General features: G+C 45.5%; 1 pseudogene; it reads left to right on the top strand.

The window, feature by feature from the left end:
- The first annotated feature begins 11,537 nt into the window (after positions 1-11,537).
- Positions 11,538-11,603, top strand: LOC144177982 (U6 spliceosomal RNA; annotated as a pseudogene).
- Positions 11,604-17,127: the final 5,524 nt, after the last annotated feature.

The raw sequence follows: 17,127 nt of genomic DNA, 5'->3' as shown, positions 1-17,127 counted from the left end.
GGACGCCTGAGGCGAAAACCCGTTCGCCGAGCTGGCCGGATTTGCCTTGTCGATGCTTGTGCTGCCGTATTCAAATGCCGAAGTAGAGATGAGGTTTAGTCAGCTTAGCATAGTAAAATCCAAGCTGAGGAACAAGCTGAAGCCTGAAACAACAAATTCCATCCTCGTCGTAAGAGCGGGACTGAAGTCACACCAGAAAAGTTGTTTTGATTACGAATTTCGCGCAGCAGTTGTTACTGCAATCGGGACATCTGCAGCGTATGTGCAAACAAGTCACCTTTATGGTCCCTCAACAAGTACCAGCGGTCCCGTGGAGAGGGTGTCAGACGACGATAGCGGCGACGCAGACCTCGATGTGTTTTTCGTTGGCCTGCGAGTTTTTTTGTTTCATCAGTGTGAACATTTATATCTTTTAGCCTCATCCGTGATGAGGTTGACCAATGACGACCACCGCAGCACTGAAATCTCAAGTGTTCTGTTAGACTCCTTGTAAGACTCTTTTATATGTTATTTCAGCTCTCGTAGTTTTGGGGAGCTTTTAAGAATGATAAAGGTATTTATCATACAAAATTGCACGGTTATTTTAAATACAATAGGCCCTAGCGGGAAATTTAGCGGATATGTTTTAGAATCTAGCGGAATCTGGCGGATTTCTCATTGCTTTTTAGCGGATGTCTGAAGCCAAGCGATGGCAACACTGGTAACAGGAAGACCCCTTCGCAAAACCACGAAGAGTAAAAAAATACGAGATTTGGTGTTTTCTCACACATCATCTGTTTGAAGGTTTAAAATCCATCGTTTATTTGCTGCACAGAATGATGTACGCGTGCAGTCCTTGACAAAATTTTGTAGGTCACGGCCATTATGGTTAAAGCAAGGAGCGCGGCCAAGGAGAGGCACTGCGACGGGCACTGTCACCTGGTTGCAAGGTTAGACAGAGCGAGAGCAAGTTTCGCACTTTCTTTTGTAGAGTCGCATGCCCGATAACCGCGATAAGTGGAATGCTTGGCCACTTTCTCAGACTTTCTCAGCTTTAGCTAAGGCATTTAGCGGCGCACTTTTCCCGCAAGCCACAGAAGCACCCCGAAAGCAAGAGCGAAAGATCACCTGCCTCTGCATAGACACGAAACTAGCATACAGCCGGAAACGCAGCACTCGTGCTTGGCCACGCGTCTCCTCCTGCCAGGGTCGCCGTGAGATGCACAATTTGGACAAAGACAGTACGTAATGAAACTTTGCTGTTCTGCGGCGCTATTGCTACAGACGTCTAGCCCACGTCTATCAATTTGCGACACGGTCGAAGCTGTTGGAATTTCGGAATTTTACATTGACTCCGGTTACACGGGAGTACCCTTCGCAATTTAACCCTCTTTTCGTTTGGAAAGTGGCTTTGATTTTATCAAATTTACTATTGATAAAAACGAAGTTCCGATGCATTTGCGGCAGCCCTCAACGCGTGCCGGTAACTGTATCGCACTCTTTGAAATATCAGCACTTTGCGCAGATTTTCTCGAACGTGCACTTCGAAACGCTCCGGCTAGACTTAAAAAAAAAACTCGCTGTCGTTGCTTTCCACGCCGGTCCGGTGTGTGGTAATAATAAAATCTGGAGCCACATTACAAACTCAACAAACAAAATATTCTCGGAAACAAAAACCAAACCATTATGCCGAACCAACGGGAAGTATTGTTTTTTTTTCGCATTCGATTACTCCTGTCCTGAGACAAATAAAATTATTTTCCCTTTCTACGCATCCTGCTGAAGAATGTGCGCTCCTAATAACTGCAGCATTCTTTCAAACCGTAACACCTTTTAGGCTTGACCTGTACCTATTACCTGGAGGCTACAATCTGATAACTTATGAGAAAGATTGAATTGCCTTGCTATGACCCCCCACCCCACCCCCCACCCCCGTTCCCGAGAAAATGCCCATGGCAGCGGCACAACCCCTTAAATTGTAGCTATCCCCTTCCGCTGTATCTGCTTACCACGAACATGAACCCCTTACCCAATACCGGCCAAAACGTTAAAGACGTCATTGTGGTTGCTTTGCTAGTATGAGATCACCACCGTCTCTGCTTAGCAAGACCCCCAAAGCAGTATATTAAAACTCATTCTTGCGAGGAAACTACTACGATGCTCAGAGAGTTGTATATACCAATACAGGAGACCCTAAAAAAATTCACCTAATAAAAAACAATGCTGCAACTGTAGAAAAACAAAGTAGCGTAGAGGCACAAGACACACCACGTGGTGGACACAAAAGTTCAGATACAAAGAAAAAATCTACGTTTCGTGCAGCTTGAAGGAAAGATCGACATTTATAGAACAAAACGTAGGAGCAACCGAAAAAATGATTTTAAGTTTCAAAAAAATATACTCAAGGGACCAGCTTTTTGCCAGCTATCATGAGTCGCCGCAGGCGTTCAATTCTCAGCTAAATTTTCAGCGTATTTCGTCCCGTTCTTTACTCTCGTCTCTCCGACCATCTGCAAGGAGGGAATCTTCATTCATTCTTCTTACGTGGTTACCATCGGTGGGTGAGCATAAAGCCAACGAAGTGGAGCCCTGTGGCTGAAGGACCACCAGACAAAAATATTCTCGCAAAAAGCGCGACGAGAAGGACGAGAAGCAAGAATTTGTGTACAGGAAAGCAACAGGGGGACGTGAGGCACTGATACAGGAAGACCGGCTCGGGCGTATCGAATAACCCCTCGAGATAAATGGTTGTCGCATCGACGTGAGCGTAAAAGACATCAGGACTGTGCGATCACGGCTAGGGGTGGTTGGGGGACAGAAGCGTCGGCTGAGAAAGTGGAGAAAAACGTTAGAAAATACAGAAGTGCTACGCAACCTAACGACATCTTCTCAGGACGTGGCAGGCGTGACCTTTATGCGCCTGGAATAGGAGAGACTGGGAACCTCAGGAATATTGCAGGAATAAACGATTGGCGTGATACGAAGAGAAAAATAAGAACCTCTGCTGCCACTGCGGTAATACGGAAGCACAAGCGTCAAGGACGATCAATATCATCGATGTTAGGGGAACGCCATCTGTTCTGCGGTACTATTCTATCGAGAAAATCTGGCGTCATGCACAGTGGCGGATAGCAATAACTTATTGATGGTTCCAGGAATCACGTTTTTGTCTTTCGTTGCAACTACACAGTCTACTGGTCTCAAGACGTTTGTTTTGTCAGCAGGAACGTGGTAATTCAGAAAACACGAACTTAATCGAGCCTTCTCCTCTCTGAAAAAAAAACTTGCAACGTAGCTGTTAAGATTTTATAAATGGTAAAAGTATGCACAAGAACGACTACAGCGGGAATGGGCGCGCTGGTAGCAGTAAGCCGCTAAGGCGGATTGTGCATTCGGCGACTACCATCGCAAGTAGCAGTAACTGCCGCATCTACAATTAAACGACACACAAACGAAACACTCTGCTCGGCAGCGCCGGCGTGGGCAAGCCTAAACAGCGCAGTGAACACGTAGAGAGGGGTGTGAAGCGAAAGTTCGTCAAGCGATAGCTTGTTCTCGCTGAGACTGCTACTGAACACTCACGTTTTTAGGTGCGGAGCACCTTAGTATCGCAGAATGTCCGTCCGCGTACGTACGCATAGCCTTTACAATTCGAAAAAACCAGAGGCACAGGCAGGATTCGAACCTGTGTCTGGTAGACCAGACAGATTTAGTGTCAGTCGTCTTACCCACTGGCTACGACCGTGAGTTAGTACCCGAGAGTCAAACGGCTTACTCCCTCGCCTGGAATGATGCGGAGCACTTTAGGACCTTCCAATGTCCGTCCGCGTCTATCCGCGAACACACCACCATCAAGCGACTTAGAGAATAATGAAGGTGCAACTCACGGCTCAAATCGAGTGTCGGTCGGGGTGCAAATCGGATGTCACTAGGGGAGCAACGTCCATGTCATTTTAAGTTCCCGTAATCGGCAACCTCGCCATTAACCACGGAGTGGAGATGATGCCATTTTTTATGGCAGGCGTCCTAAGGCTCCAAAGCTACTCATTTCTCCACACCACCTCTCTTCCTTGGATTACGCGAGCAATTGCGCTCGTTCACATCTTATTCATACACGTACACGCTTATTCGAATACAACTTCACTGCAAGACGAAAGGTAAAACGAGAGCCATGGCTTAACACAAAAATCAAATGGGCAAACTGTCTATAAGCAAAGACTTCTGAGAAAATTTTGAACATGTTTGCATAGCAAACAAAGCATTGATGCCAAGACACCTGCGTTTTGGTGCCGTTCACTCGCAAATACTTCCGCCTTTTCCCATCTTACTCTTGTTTTTGCAATGACCAAATGGCTATTTAAAAAAAACAGAATAATGTTTTCCCGTGAATTTTCATTCACTGTTTTCTTGCAGACGCAGTTCTGTTAGTCTGTCCAGCAAAATTGGAAATAAGTTTAAAAGAAAACACTTCCACTACATCACCTCAGTTTGAGTTCTACCTTTTCACCTGCTATGTCTGGGGCATCACACAACATTTTTATTCGTATTGTTAGGCGGAAAGATTTTAATGTGCAAAGTTGTTCTTGTATATATAGAGGAAAGTACGGAAAGCGTGCTTCCATGGAGAAACTCTGCATCTACAAAAGGAAGAAGAAAACAGAGTCGAAAGCAAAAACTGTGCCAAAGGAGAAGATGGTTGCGGTCTTAGTTGAGACACGGCAGTGTGCCGCGTCGTGTTCGATGTATCGTCTTCTCTGTATGCCAAGCGAGAAGGTATCGAGTGCGGGTTACAAGTCACGGTGGACGAAATCCGGATCGTTAGGCTGTCACCAAAGAACAATGGAAATTCTGGTACCTAACCGGGCTGTGTGGTGTCCCATTCATTGTTTCGCTTTGGTCGTGTAAGTGCTAACGGTGGGCGGGCGTTTAAAGCGTTGGTGGAAAAAAGTACCAATGCTATTCGAATCGAAGGCCTAGCAATTCTCTGGGGAAAAGGAAAGCGCGCAGCTTTTTTATATACAGGTGAGCCTCCCTTCGTGCTTCTATTTTCAGACAATAGGAATGCAGTAGGAATGTAAGAAACTGTGACATAGAAACAAGACCGAGCGCATATTTTGGGAAGGACGCTTGATTAGGGTACATGCTGACGATCGTCATACTTGATGATTGTCGGGTACTTTTGGAGCACGGCCAGATAGAACAACAGCGGCAAACAAAAGTGGTTCCCACAAAAAAAGTAGGTGTTAAAACGTGTAAGCCAGACGAATGGTTAAATCAATAAAATAAAATGGGGATGGCTGGTGGACAGCCCCACTTTTGATTATGCATGATCGGAAATGAGGTTTAAAGACCAAACATCTGACAAATACCCAAAAACCCGTTTCACAGAAACCATGTCATCGTCACCCAAACGCTACGATGGGTGTAGCAGGATGTGTTGCCTGTAGAGTTCTCTGCAGTGTTTGTGTCGTGTTGGTTTGAGTACCTTACACGTGATTGGGATGGGGACTACGGAAAGGCCCTCCCACCCGCCGCGGTGGCTCAGTGGCTAAGGCGTTGCGCTGCTGAGCACGAGGTCGCGGGTTCGATTCCCGACCGCGGTGGCCGCTTTTCTGATGGAGGCGAAAAGCAAAAACGCCCGTGTGTACGAGATTTCGCCGCACGTTGAAGATCCCCAGGTGGTCAAAATTAATCAGGAGCCCTCCACTACGGCGCGCATCACAGCCTTCGTTGCGTCGGCGCGTTAAACCCTACAATCATCATCGAAAGGCCCTCCCGTGCTCTTCATACTTACTGGAAGAAATAAGAAAGACATTTAGCGAGAACGACCACCAGAATATAAATGTCACCAACCTTTTTCTTAGGGGAAGAGCTCGTTCTTACAATAATTTTCTTACGTCAGGGTACAAGTCTGGCGTTTTCGCCAACTAAAGTTCTTGTTGAATAATTCGAAGTAATATAAGATGCAGAATGTGCATTGGAAATAAAGACATGATCAAATTATTGCAAGACCGAACGGCGTGACCAGCCGCGGTGGCCCAGTGGTCTTGGCGTTGCGCTGCTGAGCCCGACGTCTCGGGTTCGATTCCCGGCCGCGGCGGCCGCTTTTCTTGTCGAGGCGAAAAACAAATACGCCCGTGTCTACAAGATTTCGGCGGACGTTAAACATCCCCAGGTGGTCAAAATTAATCAGGAGCCCTCCACTACGGTGCTCCTCATCGCCTGCGTTGCGTCGCAGCGTTAAACCCTACAATCGATTGATCGAACGGCAGGCATTGCGATAAGGAAAGAATCAAAGAATCTAGACCACACTCTTCAAAGCATAGGTAGCATATCTGGAAAGAGCAGTCAATATGGCAGTTAAAAAAACAGTATGATTACCAAGAATATTTGCGTTTTTATTAATAATGTTTGGACTATTCAGAATGTGTTCCAGTGCGGCAACACGTCTGCATAGGATGAGGATGTTTTCTGATATGGTGATGCTACCAGGGCGTTTTGTATCAGAAAAGGAGGAAATTACATCGAAACAGGCTGCACTGTTCTGGTGCAGAAAAAACCGTTGCCACGGCGTTCTGAGGTAATCCATCGCAGATAACCATAATTGTACCGCCGTAGCGAAAATTCACTCTGCGGTCTAATAGAGACAGACTGTTTTTGGCATACGTATCCGCGCAAGCTACCAGCCGACTTTCAGAAAGACTGATAGCGGAACTAATTAGGCAGAAACAATGGAAGTTGATGATGGTTTCGTACGCTTTGGATATGTGCACATAATATATAGAAGCGTAGTATGCTGCCGGTTTACTAGATAATTGCTCGAATTGGTGGGCAAGGTAATTAGTTATTGCTCCGTTTACAAGGTTTTTCAAACATAATAAATGGCATATCGGCGGCTTCCGACGAACTGAAAGGGAGCTTCCAGATGCGTTACGGGCTTTCCTGTGGCAATTGGTTATGTAAAAATCCTCCGTTGCTCTAGTTCTCAGTCGGTTCTAAGAGTGGAGCTTTTACATCTGCCATAGCGGCGGTCTCTCTTTTCGGTTTTCCCATTGAAATCGTGTACGGCTCTCAAATATGCTGCTTAACAAAAACAAATATCCTAAACTCTCAGCCTGTTTTTACAATGACTCGCATATACCAGTTTTAAATTAACGTGGATAATAACGCCTTTGCTCACTTTTGTGAACTCCCAATTGATATGCGAGGTGAAACAGAATGAATGAAAGAAAAAAAATCGTTTTTTTTTTTGTAAGCTTCCGCTCTAAATAATTTTTTTCCATGTTGGTGTCCTGAACTGGAACCATACGTTAACGTTATATTCTTCTTGGGACTACATAAAGTGTATGTGCGGAATGGCGATCGTATAAAGCAATACGCCAGAAGTATGTCGAGCTCGTAATGTACCTTTATAAGGGAATATCCCTCACAGCTGTGTCTTTTTCTCTCAGAGAGTGACGTTCGCTTGCCCGTGGTGTACCAACACACGATATTTCGCAAAAAACGTAGCGCAGCTTTACTCCACATCGCGAACGCTGCTGATCACAGCAACGCTGCCTGGCGTTACCTAAACACGGGGATAATCACGACGGAAACTCTCAAAACCAGCAGTTCGAACCCAGCTGGGGAGAAATTGAATACTTCCGTTATCCTTTTCTCGCACCATCTACTCGAAGCTATTGGTGCTATTTAATTTGAACACGGCCATGGGGGAGGGGGCGTGAAGAGGAGTGGAGCAGCAAGCTTTGTGTGTACTTTAAAGTGGAGGCATTTTTCTCAACCCTCCCTTTTCGTTTCCTACCTCAGAAATAACACAGGCATGTATTGCCAATTAAAATAACCATGAAAATAGCACTAATATTTTACGTGTTGCCCCAAATATTTCTAATGTCTTCTTTTTGCTAAAGGAAACCTGGCAACTCTAAACATTGCAAATGTTTAGTAGTTAACAAATGCTCTGTCTCAACAAACGTTAAGTTCAAAAACATGTCAAACTTGGCGCACGTGTGCTTGCGCTTGCTATCTCCGTCGCTATCTATGCCCTTTTCACATCGCTGCGCCCGCGTTACATGCCTCGTCCCAAAAAATCCTCTACGAAAAACAGCTTCGCTGAAAAAAGGTGTTCTAAAACGTCTTCTGGTAATGCTTTTGATGATACGGTAGCCTTATTCAGGCAGAAGATGGTCATGTCAGGATTTAGGCTAGGCAGCCCGTTGCGTGCCATCGTTTAGTACAGGCAGCAATGAATGATGCAGTCTTTACCTCCTCGTGTGCTCTGACGATCCGGAGTCGTTCTTACTGCATGGCTAATGAGAAAGGAAGACATAAAAAAATTTAATTTGGAGTTTGTTCCGATTAACAATTATTTTAAGAGATATTTTGAGGTTGTTATTGTGGTTTGTAGGTGAGTTGGTTCAAGGTTGTTTTGTAAAGCAGCTACATTGGTCTGCCTTTGAAGAACTTGAAGTAATCAAAAAAGGCAGACATACTGTACCCGCGAAATATGGTTTCACGTGGTCTTCTAGCGGCGCAAGCTTGGCCTTCTTTATTATCTTGTTCTCGTCGAATTCCAGTTGTAAACTTAATCACATGTGGCCCCGACCCCGTTATAGCGTCCTGACTGGTGCGCTATAAAGGCTAATATGGCTCGTAGCTTCGCAGCGAGGAAAAACTAGATTTAGCCACCACACAATGCAGTCTTTTTGCAAGAAAGAGCACACCATTACGAGTCAACCATGTGGCCGCCAGAGAGCAGTATTCAGCTAAACCTCCAAATATATGTAGGTATTCTTCCTTATGCTTTTGCAAAATCTAACGTTAAAAGGAACCCTGAAACAAATTCTGCCGATAGTGGTTGCTCACATTTTAAGGTGAACCAAAGCTCTACTAATCACCTTCTTCATAAAGTTGTGTTTGTGTGTTGAGTATTATTGGAGTTACTGCAGGTAAAAACACCGTATTTTCGCATGCAGTGCCTAACCTCCGTGTCTCATGTTTCTCAAAGTACCGAGCAAGCGCTCCGCTCGAAGTCTGGCCAGGATGTCTCACTTCTTCGTGACGTGAACAACATCCGCTAGCGTGCGTACGCTACTTTGAGGTCTCTGCACATCAGGCATCGCATTCGATAGGGCTTCCTGACTTTCTGGGTTCCCTTTCCGCCGTCTTTTAAATTGATCATTCTGCTTATAAATCGCACGCATTTCTATGGGTTAAAACGCTAACGGAATGTATGGGACAGGCCTTTTACGCTCCCACATAACACCGAAAGAATGCTCGAACAGAGCGACCTTCTGTTACTGTCACCGCGCGGACTCGGCCACAACATGTCCGAGTACGTATTGTGTTTAAAATGCGTTAGAAAATCACAAACAAATCCCCTGAAATTTTTTTAGAGCGAGTAATACATGCTTCTCGAATCAAAAGTCGGTTTATATATTTCATAATAGGCCGCTCCTTCACGTCAATGTGGAACTTCGTCGCGTAGTGGCGATGCCATGTACGTGCGTTAGGGCAGTAGCGGTATTCCATCGCGTCATTCGTACCGATAGTAAACAGTAACAGAAGTAACAATAAAAGGAGCCGAAAAGTTGTAGGAAACGGTGCAAGACCATTTTTCAGCGTACGTTCTGCATGCAACCTCCTCTCACCCGAGTTCCCCGAAACGTTACCGGATTACGTTAATCGGTTAGGCTGGTACACCTTAACTCTTTCCTTACTACTCTATTGGCGATTGTTCATGGGTGAATGATGATTTTCAAACCTCTCACAAAAACATACAAGTGGCTTATCTGCGCTTTGCCAGGATATACGTAGCGTGAGCTAAGCTTCAGCTCGTTATTCTTAGGTTTCCTGTTTGTCTAGGATTAGCTTGAATATTATGCTTACTGCTGCTGCAAAGAAACACACATGGTATACGCATTATGTGACACATGCATATTTATTAAGCGGCTCCTGAGGAGCGTCGTCAAACGCCACAGAGCTAATCTGGGGCGAATGGTAGCCGAAAAAAACCGGCAAAAAATAACAAAACAACACAAATGTCCTGCCAGCTCGGAACGTTCACTCAGCGTACACCATTTTTTCTAACAGTTGCTTGAGTATTCTCAGCAGTGATTTTCATCTCTCTACTCCAATTACTGAGATAGAAATCTTAGTTGACATCAGGGTAAACATTTTCTTGTATGTTGGCACGTCACGTGCGACCACGCTGTTGTGTCCGCCGCACTATTAATTCTATGTTGCTTTTCCTATTGTAGTTTTTAAGACTTTTCAACTGCGGGAAAACCTTTCACGTTCGGTGTTTTTGTGAGTGGAATCTTTTCTCGAGTCTGTTCGTTGCTTTTGGCTTACCAAGCATTGCGGACACATCAGTGTACATTGGAGACCCGTTGGAAGTGGAAATTTTGGGGATTGGCTTAGAGTAATAGTTCTTTCCGGGGACTGCCTTGATGTTGCAATGCTCTCAACCTCTCAGTGCATTTATATATGTTTGGATTACAAAAAATCCTGGCATTCTGCGGTTGAGGCGCCACGGAAGCTATTTTCAAATATTGCCTGTGCATTAGATCGCGTGTCATAGAATAGACGCTTTTTTTACAAGGTTTAAAGAAACAATAATAAATTTCAGCGAAACACCAAAAGACGAGCACGTCTCTACTCACACCTTGCGATTGTTCCCATCAGCAGCTTGTTTGTGTCGCAGCGGTAGTTTTGTTAACAGTGGTCTTCCTAGGATTTTAAAGGTGCTTGGTACAGTTATTGCGTAATTTAAACCCTCTGTGCGCAACTTCAACACCTGAGAAGATTCTACGGCTCTTCAGGGTGAAAGAAGTGATGAGATGTAACCCCTTTTGGAAGCGATGTATGGTGAATAGCGAACAATAAATTTCGGCATATATAGAAATATATGTCCCTCTAGAGCCTTCCAGGTTGAGGCTGGCCCCTCAAAATTAATTCGCTGTTAAGGCAGTTCTAATATGGTGGTAGAGCGAACGCCCATGGCTGGGTGTGTATCAATAGATAAAGGTGAAAACTAAGGTTTACGAAAGTTGGAGTACTCAACAATCTACTGCGACAAGTATTGCAGATGTTTACCCTACAAACTATCACTTTGAATTCAGCAAAACACTGAAGAACTTTTGCTGAATTCTTTTAGCAGATTGCTTCTTTCACAAAGTAGAAATTAAGGAAACCAGATAGTTCCGAAATCGTTTCCCAAGGTATTTGCATTGTCTAGGTATTTTTACTGGTTCTACGTCCATGAGGATCGCGAGATCGGTATTGCGGAATGTGATATCAAAATTCCAAATAATGCAACGCGTTGCCTTCTTGAAACTTACTCCCCTATCCTCAAGCAGCAGGTGGAAGGATTATTCCCCAAGATATTTCTTCAGACTCAACTGGTAAAAGCCTTCAGTCGAAATGTTGATACCACGATGCGAATAAGTCGTTTTACACCTTTCCACCTACCTCGCTCATCAGTGTCTGCACTTCTTGCTTTTCATTCATTATACTCTTGCATTTGATTCATTGTAGTTTTCTCTGTGCGTCGATCCATGGTACTTCCAAAGTACATACACTAAACTTGGAATGATACAGAGATGATTAGCATTGCCTCTGAGCAAAAGTCTCACCATGCCACCGTTGCTCGGATTCGCGGCTTTCCATTCAGCCTGGTGTGCCCCGGCTGAAATCGGCGGCTCCCGGATTGACAAAACGAGATTACGGTGCACCACGGAGAGAGTAACAAAAGTACAAATTATACGTAAACCGGAAAGAGTAAGAAGGGAAAACGTACGACACCGAATCTGGTAATAGAATCAGCACACACCTTCTTCCACGTATGTTCTTCGGCGTTGGGGGAACCTGCGCAGGAAGGTTGGCTTATAAACGATCGTAGCAAAAGAAATGGAGAAAAATGCAAAGGTACTCGTGTTCCTTGTCTATATTTATGTCCCAGTTGGCACCCACACGGACGAAATGTAGAGGAAAGCATTGCATGGAAGGGTACTGAAGTGCAGTAAGACAAGCAGCAAGTGGGAGCACTATTTTGGAGGAATGAACAGGGATGTCATATCTGTGCTTTGGTTTGCGAGAACCACACTTCACAGCGGGTGGAACGAACGCTCCCAAATGTGCAAGAAGAAACTAATGGCTGGGGAATAAACAAGGAGATCGAAGTGATACTGCGCTCAATTACGCAACTTGGAATGTGACAGGCAATGGGTGTGCAAGGGTACACAGCCTTCTAAGCACTGATAAAGAACTCTATAAAAAGGAGGTATCAAATACACATTAAAACGCTGAAAATATTGCCATTTCCTAGTCGTGTACATGTATTCAAAAGCTAAAGTTGGTATATGGAGTATAGTTGGTATATGTGTAAAGTTGGTATATGGAGGTCATTACAACGTCAAATTTGTTATTACTGCCACGCGTGTCTGCATTTTGCTCAACCTATTTTGAGTGTTCCTACAACCATTGGATATTTTTCACATTGTGTGTATGTGTGTACGCAAGTGGTTATTCATTTTATGTATGTACACAAGTATGTATGTATGCACAGCGTGTTTTTAGGTATATTATCTGTGAAGCCTTGAATTAAGGGATTGGGGTATTCTGTAATTTATAAATATATTCTCTGTTGTGTTAGTTTGACATCCACTTTTATGTAGATGTTTATGTGCACACAGAAGCTAGTACGTTATATAGTTACACTTTTCCTTGTAAGCTTATTTAAGCATTCTCACACAATTATTCTCTAACATTAGAAATGCCACATAGAAATCGGACTTAAAAGGACCTCGTTTCTTTCTTTATTTTAGGAATTTTCCTTCATTATCCAGCAGAACAAAATTCCTGCCCTAGCGATGCAGTTTGCAAAATTAATAAAGAAACACTAGGCATCAAAAAACATTTTTGACACATAACTTTACAAGTGACGCATAGGGCCGGTGCGAAAATCGGTATATAAGTGTTGGCTCTCCTACCTGTGATTTATCTGTGCCCTTATTAAGATCTAGCTCTTTGTCGGCCACCGCCAATCGCCTTTACTTCGTCACTCTTTTTTTGACGGTCGCACCTATCGGCAAAGGCTAATTGCGCTCTCCTAAGGTAGCTGCTAATAACTGACCCCAGAGTCATCACTTTCGCAGCCTTTTGTTTCTCACCTTGTTTATCTGCTCAATATTTTCTTTAGAACAACCATGATTGTTATATATTGTGGCTATCTATTGACTTGACAAAACGCAAATTCGGTTGTAGTGGTTCGTTTAGGTAAATCAATCTGTCGGTTGACAAAACACGTCATCGTGGTGCCTAGACACATGTTTGCCCATTTGTTCGTATTGGCATGCGTTCCACATCTACTGTGATGAAGCGCATGTATATATAGTGTATACATGACGCATGTATACATAACGAGTCCTCCGATGAAATACATATGCCGCGCGTATAAAATTCGTCAATACTGCCGCAAACCATCCATTCTGTATGCTTAGTTCTGTTTGGATTGCACTGTCCGGCGGCGTCCGCCCGTATCATCAGTGTTTCCAGCGAAGTGCATGGAACGTTAATTTTATTTAAAACTTCGCACGCGATATCTTACTTGATATGGAGAGTGTTTGTCCCTCAACTTAATAGCGTAGAAAAATCTCGTTTGGTCTCGAGTGTTCTCCATGTAATTTAACGGTAGAAAGAAGATTTCGCAGGAAACATTATGGAGAAACCTGCACTTCCTTTGGCCAGTAACAATATTTTGTGTACAGCGACTTTTTAACAGCAAAGCAGATTCTATTATGGCAGAGGTGAGGGATACCCCGTCTCTTCGTGCATCGCGCGGCCGAGCAGCATGTCACGCCGTGTCTCTCGCGTGGCTACGCGAGGAGCGGCGGTCAACGTAGGCGCCTGCGTTTATGTAGGCGCGGTGATATTGCAGGATTGATTCGGTTGTGATTTGACTTTTGTGGATGGCTTCTTCTGCGATATGGTTCTGGTGGTAATCACGGGCTGAGTCTATTTTGGAGAACATAGTGGCCCCTTGCACACTGGAGGTGAGCTCTTCAGGTCTGGTATCGGACATCGGTGAGAAACGATCATGGTTTTCGAAGTGCGGTAATCGCCGCATGGACGCCAGTGCTCAGTTTTCTTTGGCACCATTTGCAGTGTGATGCGTGATTACCGGATGATGGACGGATGATGTACCACTTTCATTGTATGTTCGAACACCGAACGGGGGAGTGTGAATTTGTCAGGATTAGGTCGCCTTGGTCGGGAGAAAATTGGAGAGGAAGTGGTGAGAATAAGATGCCAGATTTCGTGACCAAGAGGCTGAGTGCAGCCAGGTAAATACGTCACCGTTGGGACGTCACGTAACAAAATGGCGAACCGTCAATCGGTAACTGTAGAAAAGGACGTGCTACATTTGGAGCTGCCTACGGACACACAGATTGCACGGAGAGGAAGAATGTCGTAGAATCCAGGAGTCCCTGCCACTTAACTTCGACGAGAAGGTCATGTTGTTTGAGTAAATCAGCAGCGAGGATTCCAGCCTTAAATTCGTCGTCGTGAAAGACCCACCGGAAAACTCGGCGAAGCTTCAGTTTCCGAGTCAGTGAGTGTTGCTTGTGAACACGTGTACGCATGCCGTTAACTGCTTGTAAATGCGGTATGGCACGGCGACAATGATCTGCGCGCGTACAGAGCATAATTCTAACCAGGGACCGGTATCAACGAGAAACGTGTCCTGTGCTGGGGTCCGGGAAGTGAAAGAGGCGACAATCGGCAGTTGGTTCGAGATCGCTTGTCACCGTTACTGCCCAGCCATGCGTTTTCCAGTCCAGGTGCAGGGGTAACGGTAGCGGCGGCCGTCATCGCAGAAGCACCAGTGATATCAGCAAATGCCGTGGACGGACGAACCACTCCGGGGCCGCTCTGGGCGTCCCCGCTGCGACGACGAAGGACGAAGTTGACGGGAACGTTGTGGTGAGCTACCGGTTTCTGTTGCGGCAGAGATTACGCTGTCGAAACAATGGCAAAGGCTATGGGGTCTAGTTGCAGAAGCGGACTCCCCTGGAGCTGCCCCGTTCGTGGAGCAGGGAGCAGACGGAGGATTAGCGGATGTAACTACGACCACTTGAGAAAAGTGGGTGGCTACACGATGATTTAGTATAATAGAGCGGTGAAACCCTGGAGGTCCATATTTGTAGTAATGGCAAGAGCCATGTGCACGTTTGAAGGTAGGCGCTGAAGTAAAAGTTCACGCAGCGGTGCGTAATTCATGGTGTGCTAACGCGTGCCACGGAGTGGGGCCATGCGCCGTAGTATTTAGGTTGGCCTGTGGTCGCCGAGGTCCTCCGTCGAGATATACTGCTGCATGCGCGTGCGTTCCGGAGCAGCTGTGTGCTCCGGGGAGGGCTGCCTAAAGCTGTTCGTAAGGTGCTGCCGGACGGATGTGGCTGAACGTAGCGAGGATGTCGGCGATCTCCTCGGCGGCTGTCGGTGGAAGGGCTCTGACGGCGCGAAGTTTGGCTGGTTGGGAGGAACTGCGGGAGTGCTGGAATTCCGCCTCGGCTTGCTGAAACCAAGTAGGCAAAATCCGCTCCCAAAATTGGGGCAGCCAAACAGTAACGGCTCACATTTCTTCGTGTGCTTCTTCTTACGGGTCGAGTCGTTGTTGTCGAGGGATATGGCCCTACATTAATTTCGGTGGTGTGTTGGCGTCTGTCACCAGATTTTGGTCACTAAGTACGGCCGAAGGAAAGGAGCCTCGTACAGGGCGACTCTTCATCGACAAGGCGAAGCTATTTTTCTTTTGTCGAAACGGAGCAAGGCACCATGTCCTCGTGCACTCGCGCAGCCGCGTATCGTGTCAGGCTATGTCGCTTGGGCTGCCGAGTGAGGGGAATGGCTCTATAATGAAGGTAGCTGGTGCGGTTGCTACAAGTTTAAAAATACAAACCGCGCTAACGGGCGACATTATAGCCTTCTGGCGGAAACAAAATGCCTCGAACTGCAACAAAACGTTTTACAAAACGGCATCAGAGCACCGGAACATGCTAAAATGGCATTGACGGGTGCAACGTTTCTATATGGTTATTGTGCGCCGAGAGAATCTTGAGTTAAAAGGGGAGCAGTTAGGCGAAGGAAAATAGATGCAGTTGCAGTAATTGCAGTAAATAAGTGTGGAAGATGCAATTACTTGGCAGGGACGGTAGAAGCCAATCGTCTTTCGGTGACATTTGCAGTAAAGGAAGCACATACGCGCCCAATGTTTTTTGCTGCCGAAGCCTGCCGATGAACGCTGGACTCTACGACGAAATCCTCAGGTGCCCTATTCTGCAAAAGTCACCCGTTTCTGTGGTTGCCGTTGCAAGACTGGATAAAAGAGTAAACGCAAGTATCATCCGACTTGATTGGAGCCATGGGTTTTGAAGCAGGAGCCTGGCTCACAATTATTGTGCTATCTAAGCACTTGTGCAGTTGTGGAACTACATAGTAGCTGTTGTTCGCATTTTTTCGCCTAACCAAGCTTCCCTTAGTTGGCACAATCTGGAGCTTTGAGGGGCTCCGGTGTGGGCTTCACAGAACGCTCATACTTGAATGGGAAACGTAAATAATAAAGAGTAGTGGATGCAATTCGTACCAGAACGTCATATCACGTGAAAAAAAAACTGGTGCCAACCAGCGCGCATAACTCAGATTCACCGAAGCTGTGCCGTGTACCAGTTTATTTGGGTGTTTGATGACATTATTGGCGTTGTGAAAGGGACAAAATAAAAAGAAGAGGGAGACAGCAACTCGGCGTTGCAAAAATGACGCCGGTCGAAATTTTTCGCTGGACAGAAAAAAACAACGAATGGAAAGAAAAAGATGCTGGTGCTCTTTTGCAACCCTGAAAGTATTGATAAGGATCGCCAGGCGTTGGACCTAAGAGCATGTAATAATTTAGAGTCCCGCGGATATTTTCTTGGTGTGATAGACTTTTCGATGCTTTTTCCATAAAAATCTGCTGGAAGTTTGCGATTCCCAGAAACACAATAGAAAAGGACAAGGCCATCATGCAAAAAATACGGCATGCAAGTGCTCACTATGGCCAGCGGCCTCAAGGGATTTTTAGGATACGAACTGAGTGGTCAGAACCAGGGTACA

This window comes from Haemaphysalis longicornis, unplaced genomic scaffold, assembly GCF_048455015.1.
Source record: "Haemaphysalis longicornis isolate Haplotype H1 unplaced genomic scaffold, Haemaphysalis longicornis Haplotype H1 scaffold_36, whole genome shotgun sequence".
NCBI lineage: Eukaryota > Metazoa > Arthropoda > Arachnida > Ixodida > Ixodidae > Haemaphysalis > Haemaphysalis longicornis.
Note: the sequence above shows the minus strand (reverse complement) of the source record. Positions and strands in the feature narration are given on the sequence as shown.